At 43.6% G+C, this 6,237-nt stretch overlaps 1 pseudogene; it reads left to right on the top strand.

Moving 5' to 3' along the window:
* The first annotated feature begins 322 nt into the window (after positions 1-322).
* On the top strand, positions 323-4,935 carry LOC102865604 (annotated as a pseudogene).
* Positions 4,936-6,237: the final 1,302 nt, after the last annotated feature.

The raw sequence follows: 6,237 nt of genomic DNA, 5'->3' as shown, positions 1-6,237 counted from the left end.
AAAGCCCTCTCTGCAACTAAATCGAGTCTGAGTCTTAGGGAGCTCTGATGGTGCATCTGTTAAGTACTCTGTTGACCACCCCAAAAGGGATCACAGCAGAATATATGCAAAAAAAAACTCCCAATTCATTGCCATCTAGTCAGAACCAAAAATTTCAAAGGATGAGGTTGCCTGTCTTTCTGTCTGGCAGCAGCTGCTCGATTGGAGCTGCCTGCATTTGGGTTGGCCTCACAACCCCTTACCCACTAGACAAGACAGCAAGGGGTGGAGGAGATGTGGAACAAAACTCAGAAACATAAAAATGGCCAGGCTAATTAGTCCGATGGAGACTGGTGGAACCCTCCAGATCATGGCCCTTTATCAGCCCCAGAACCTGGAGCCTTTGGGGCTTAGTTCTCAGGCAAACAATAGACAAGCCATTAGGATGACCTTTCACACCAGAGAGACTCACTCTTTAAAATAACCAACCACATAAGATGAAAAGAACAGCATTTGCTTAAGGACAAAACTCAGTAGAAGAATTAATGAAAGTAAGAATTACTTCTTCCAGTGGGGAAAATGAAATTACATTTATGAGTATTATAACTATGAGGGAGCACTGGTGGCTTAGTGGTAAAGAGTTGTGCTGCCAACCTAAAGGCACATGGTTCGAATCTGACATGCGCTTTGAGAGAGAAGGATGGCCTGTCTCCTCCAGTGTGATTTATTTCCTCTGAAAACCTGATGGAAGGTCAGCTATCATTTGATTCTGATTAAATGGTATATTTTAAAAATATAAAAGCATTGTATGTAATGTTATAAAACCAAAAGCATATGAATGGTCAGATGAAGTTTACTTTGTAATATTTCATTCAAATTGCAATTTAAAAAAAACCCAAAAATGTGTTTGGAAGCTGCAGCCTTTCAGTAAGCAGTCAAGTACTGACCTGTGGCCAAATCAAGGCTCCTTAGGAGGTAGTTAGGGCAGGAGTGGGGGAGTTTTTTTGAGGGGGGAGTGGAGCAAAAGGATAATGAAAAAAATAACAACACAAAGTAGAAAAGATAATAAACAAAAGAACCAGCTCAGACTCCAAAAGTCCACTGCCATCAAGCAGATTTTTACTCACAGTGACTATTGAATTTTCAAAGCTGTCATCATTATGGGAAGAGACTGTCCCATCTTTCTCCCTCAGAGCTGCTGGTAGTTTTCAACCAAGCAGAGACACTCAGCCTTTTGGTAAGCAGTGCAACACTTTACAGACTTTGCTACCAGAGATTCTTGAAGAAATAGCCCAGCAAGTCTCAAATCTGAAAAATAAGAGTTTCAAAAGTGAAAACAATCATGAGAGTGGACGAACTTATAACAAAATAAATGATGAAAATGACATTTCCCCAGATTGAATAAAATGAGTTTTTAGAATAAAAAGGCCCACTTAACATCCAACATAAGAAACTGAAAAGTGGCTCATTCCAGGGGTCATCACTGTGAAGTGACAAAATACTGGAGGCAAAAAGGCAATCCTAACTTTCTACAGAGAAAGAGAACTGACAAGGACCAAGAATCAGAGCATATTTAGATTTTTTTTCAACAATAACACAGAAAGCTGGAAGATAGGAAAGCAATCCAATTATATCTCAAAAGGAAAGGCTATTTCCAACTAGAATTCTACCACTTGATTGATAAGTTCCCAATCAAGTTTGAGGTTAAAGACATGTTCAGCATTTAATACCTGTCTCATTTACCTCCTAGTTACTTCTCTTTTCTCAGGAACCTATGTGTGTTCACCTTTAAAATAAGAAAAGTGAACTAAGAAAGAAGACAGGAGGTAACAGAAGCTCCAACAAAGGCGATAAAGGCAATGAGAGTCCCTACCACCACCTGTGGTCAGCTTAGCTGATGCACATCAGAGGTTCCGTAAAGATGAGAACACAACATCTCTGAGCTGAAGCTCTACAGAGGGAGATTCAAACATTTGCAGAGTTTGGGCTTGGGTTAGGGATAAATAAGTAAGCTAAAATAAGGTTCTTTTTAACTATAGAAAAATCAGGGGGCTCTGGTGGCCTAGTCTGTATGGGATTCCACTGTTAACCCAAAGGCCACAACACTCTGGCAGTTCAAACCCACCAGCATTCCTGCAGGAGAAATATGGGCAGGAGAAATATGGCAACCTCTTCTTGTAAGATTTACAGCCTCTCAGGGTTGGGGTGAGACTGAGAAAGATGGGATAAATTATGTATACTGCACTGAAACAGATGAGGGAGAGAACTGTATGATTAGGTATTATGGTCATGACAAGTCCAGAATGAAGGCTACATAATGGAGTGGACTCAGTGGAGAGAGAGGATTGTATAGCAATGAAAGAATTTTTCTTTTACTTTTCAAAGAGAAGTCCGAACTGGGGGAGAGGGATGGGCAGGGAGAAATATGGGGGGGGGGGAAAGGAAGAAGAAGATTAAAAAAAAAATTTACAGTCTCTAAAACCTGCTGGAGGATCAGCCGTGCTAGTATGACTTGGCAACAGTAAGTTTGAGCTTGATAAAGAAGTTAGTTTCAATGCACAACCATGTTTATCATGGCTTTGTTCACAATAGTAAGGAGTTGGAAACAACTAAGTACCCATCAACAAACGAATGGATAGAGAAGCTGTGGTATAGTCACACAATGGAATACTATGCTGCATTGAAAAACAAGGAATTCATGCGGTATTATTCAAAATGGGTGACTCTGGAGGATATTATGCTGAGTGAAGTATCTCGGTCACAAAAGAACAATACTGCATGGTGCCACTGTTGTAAAACAGGACTGACCTCGGGGTTGGGAGGAGACTGAGAACGATGGGTTCAATAATGTATACTGCATTGAAACAGATGAGGGAGAAAACCGTTTAAGAGGGAAAAGTATTAGGTATTTTTGTCAGGACAGGAGTCTAGACCAAAGGTTGTATAGTGGAGTGGACCTGGGGGGAGGATTGTAAAACAATGAAAGAATTTTTCTTTTACTTTTCCAAGAGGATAGTGTACTAGGGGTGAGGATTGGGAGGGGAGAAAAGTGCAACAATGAATGAATGGAAATCCAAAATCTCTGTAAATTTTCACTGCAATTAATAATTAACTAAAAAAGAAAAACAAACAAAGAAAAAGTTGGTTTCAGAACCAATAGAAACACAGTTAACCTTGTTTATTCCAAACCCATTACCACTGAGTTGCTTCTGACTGGTAGCAACCCTACAGAACAGAGAGCAGCAAGTGGACTCTGGTGAGTCTGTAGGGAGTGGCCAATCCATTGCCGCTGCCTGTTGAGAACTCTTCTTTCCATGCCATTTGCAGTCTCCAAAACCATCTGGAAGATCAGCTATGAGACTCAGTTCCGAGTTGACAGCAATGAGAGTCGAACTTCAGGAAAAATAGAGAAGCCCCAATGATGCAGTGTTTAAGCGCTCAACTGCTAATTGAAAGGTTACTATTGAAATGTTAGTAGTTGGAATCTACCAGCGATTTTGCACGAGGAAGATATGGCAATTGCTTCACTAAAGATTTACAGCCTTGGGAACCCTTCGGGGCAGTTCAACACTGTTTGCAAAGTCACTATTTGTTAGAATCAACTAAAAGGCAACCAACCAGTTTGGGGTTTGGGTTTTTTGTTTTTTTTTTTTTACGAAAACCAATGACCAAGAACTATGCAGGGAAATAATAATTTTTAAAAAACCAACCAGTTTATTACTTGTTTAAGATATGTATGCTATTTACCCAGACACAACAAAACAAATGAAAATCTAACTTTAAAAAAGTACGGCAGAACCGGGAGCTGGGACAACTGGCGCGTTCCTGCCCGCAGTCCACCACCGCCCGCTGCCCCCGAGCGCTCCCCCTCCTCCGTGAGCGCCCGGAAAATCACCACCGAGAACACGTGCCCTACCCATACCCAGCGCTGACCCCGGAGCAAAAGAAGGAGCTCTCTGACATCGCTCATTGCATCGTTTCTCCAGGCAAGGGCACCCTGGCTGCACATGAGTCCACCGGAAACATTGTCAAGTGCCTGCAGTCAGTCCATTGGAACGGAGAACACCGAGGAGAACCACAGCTTCTACCGCCCCTGCATAGGAGGTGTCATCCTGTTCCATGAGGACCTCGACCAGAAGGCGGATGATGGGCGCGTCTCTTACCCCAAGTCATCAAATCTAAGGGTGGTGTTGTGGGCATCAGGGTAGACAAGGGCGTGGTACCCCTGGCAGGAACTAATGGCAAGACCACCACCCAAGGTCTGGACGGGCTGTCCGAACGCTGTGCCCAGTACAAGAATGATGGAGCTGACTTTGTGCTGAAGATTGGAGAACACACCCCATCAGCCCTTGCCATAATGGAAAATGCCAATGTCCTGGCCCATTATGCCAGCATCTGCCAGCAGAATGGGATTGTGCCCATTGTGGAGCCTGAGATCCTGCCTGATGGTGACCATGACCTGAAGCGCTGTCAGTACGTAGCTGAGAAGGTGCTGGCTGCTGTCTACAAGGCTCTGAGTGACCACCACATCTATTTGGAAGGCACTTTGCTGAAGTCTAACATGGTAACCCCAGGCCGGGCCTGCACACAGAAGTTTTCTCATGAGGAGATTGCCATGGCAACTGTTACCGCACTGCACCGCACAGTGCTCCCCTCCCCCCTTACTGGGATCACCTTCCTGTCTGGAGGCTAGAGTGAGGAGGAGGCATCCATCAGCCTCAAGGCCATCAACAAGTGCCGCCTGCTGAAGACGTGGGCCCTGACCTTCTCCTATGGACGAGCCCTGCAGGCCTCTGCATTGAAGGCCTGGGGTGGGAAGAAGGAGAATCTGAAGGCTGCCCAGGAGTACATCAAGCGAGCCTTGGCCAACAGCCTCACCTGCCAAGGGAAATAAACCCCAAGCGGTCAGACCAGGCAGCCAGCGTGTTCCTCTTCGTCTCTAACCATGCCTACTAAGTGGAGGTTTTCTAAGACCACCCCCTTGACACTCCAGACCCCAGCGCCCTCTTTGACTTAACACTTGAGGGGAAGGGCCTCATCTGGGGCTTCAGGCTGCTCCTTCCCATCACTCTTGCTGCCCTTGTGATATTGGTGTGTGGTGGTGTCTCTGTTTGCTAACTACATCACCTTTTCCAACCCACTGCCAATAAACAACTATTTAAGGAGTGGGGAGGAAGAAAGTACAGTGTAACTGTATATTGAGCAGATAGAAGAATGGGAAGCATGGTGTAAAAAGGAAACAGGGGGAGCTAAATTACTATTTTCCATTAAATGAAGGCAAAATATAATGCCTGCAGGGGGAAATCAGGAAATAGCAGTATAACCATGTTACCTAGAGAAACAAAAGAAAATCAAAATAGCCCATCAAAAGAAGAGTTGTGATGGCCTTTGAGGAGAAGAAAACAGATGAGAATAGATGTGAGGGCGCAGTCTCTGTTTTCTCATTACAAACATGACCAAACTTCTACAGAATTCCTTGACTCCTCTAAATCATAGACATATATAATGCTAAATAAATTAAAGGGGAAACAGTATGATCCTAAATCCAAACCTTTGCCTCTGAAGAATTCACTTTCTAGTAAAGGAAATAGACATGGAAATAAGGAATTTAAAATTCATAGAGTGTGTTCAACAACAGAAGTATTCCCAGTTATTTAGGAGCTACGCACACAATCTGGGGAGAGAGAAAATGCATTGCAGGAGGACAGTATATGAGGTCAGAGTAAAAGGTAGCAATAAGAGCTAGGAGGCATGTGATAGGTATTTATCAACCAATACGGCTGGTGAAGACTTGAAAATATTCAGTATTGTATGCAGAATTGACTCTTAAAACTGAGAATATTCAACTATTAAGTGTTTACTAGAGAACTGATATGAGCTCGAGTTGCCTGCGACTCATAACAACCCTATGTACAAGAGCCCTAAACCCTGCTCTATCCTATGCCAATCTTATTGTCTCTGACACACCTACCCCTATTACCCCAGTCACTAAATCAATCCAGCTCATTGAGGGTCTTCCTCCATTGCTCTGTCACTCCACCCTCCCAAGCATGACATCACTCTCTAAGGACTTGCAACATGTCCAAAGTATGTTAGACGAAACTTCAGAATCCTTGCCTCCAAGGAGCAGCCTGGTCTCACCCTCTCTAGGATAAACTTGTTTGTTTTTCTAGCAGTCCATGGTATATTCAATACTCTTCTCCAGCACTACAGCTCAAAGGCATCAACTCTCCTTCTATCATCTCTCTAGTCATTGTC

The sequence above is a fragment of the Elephantulus edwardii genome, unplaced genomic scaffold (genome assembly GCF_000299155.1).
Source record: "Elephantulus edwardii isolate Elephantulus edwardi_28Jun2011 unplaced genomic scaffold, EleEdw1.0 scaffold00022, whole genome shotgun sequence".
NCBI classification, from domain to species: Eukaryota; Metazoa; Chordata; class Mammalia; order Macroscelidea; family Macroscelididae; genus Elephantulus; species Elephantulus edwardii.
Note: the sequence above shows the minus strand (reverse complement) of the source record. Positions and strands in the feature narration are given on the sequence as shown.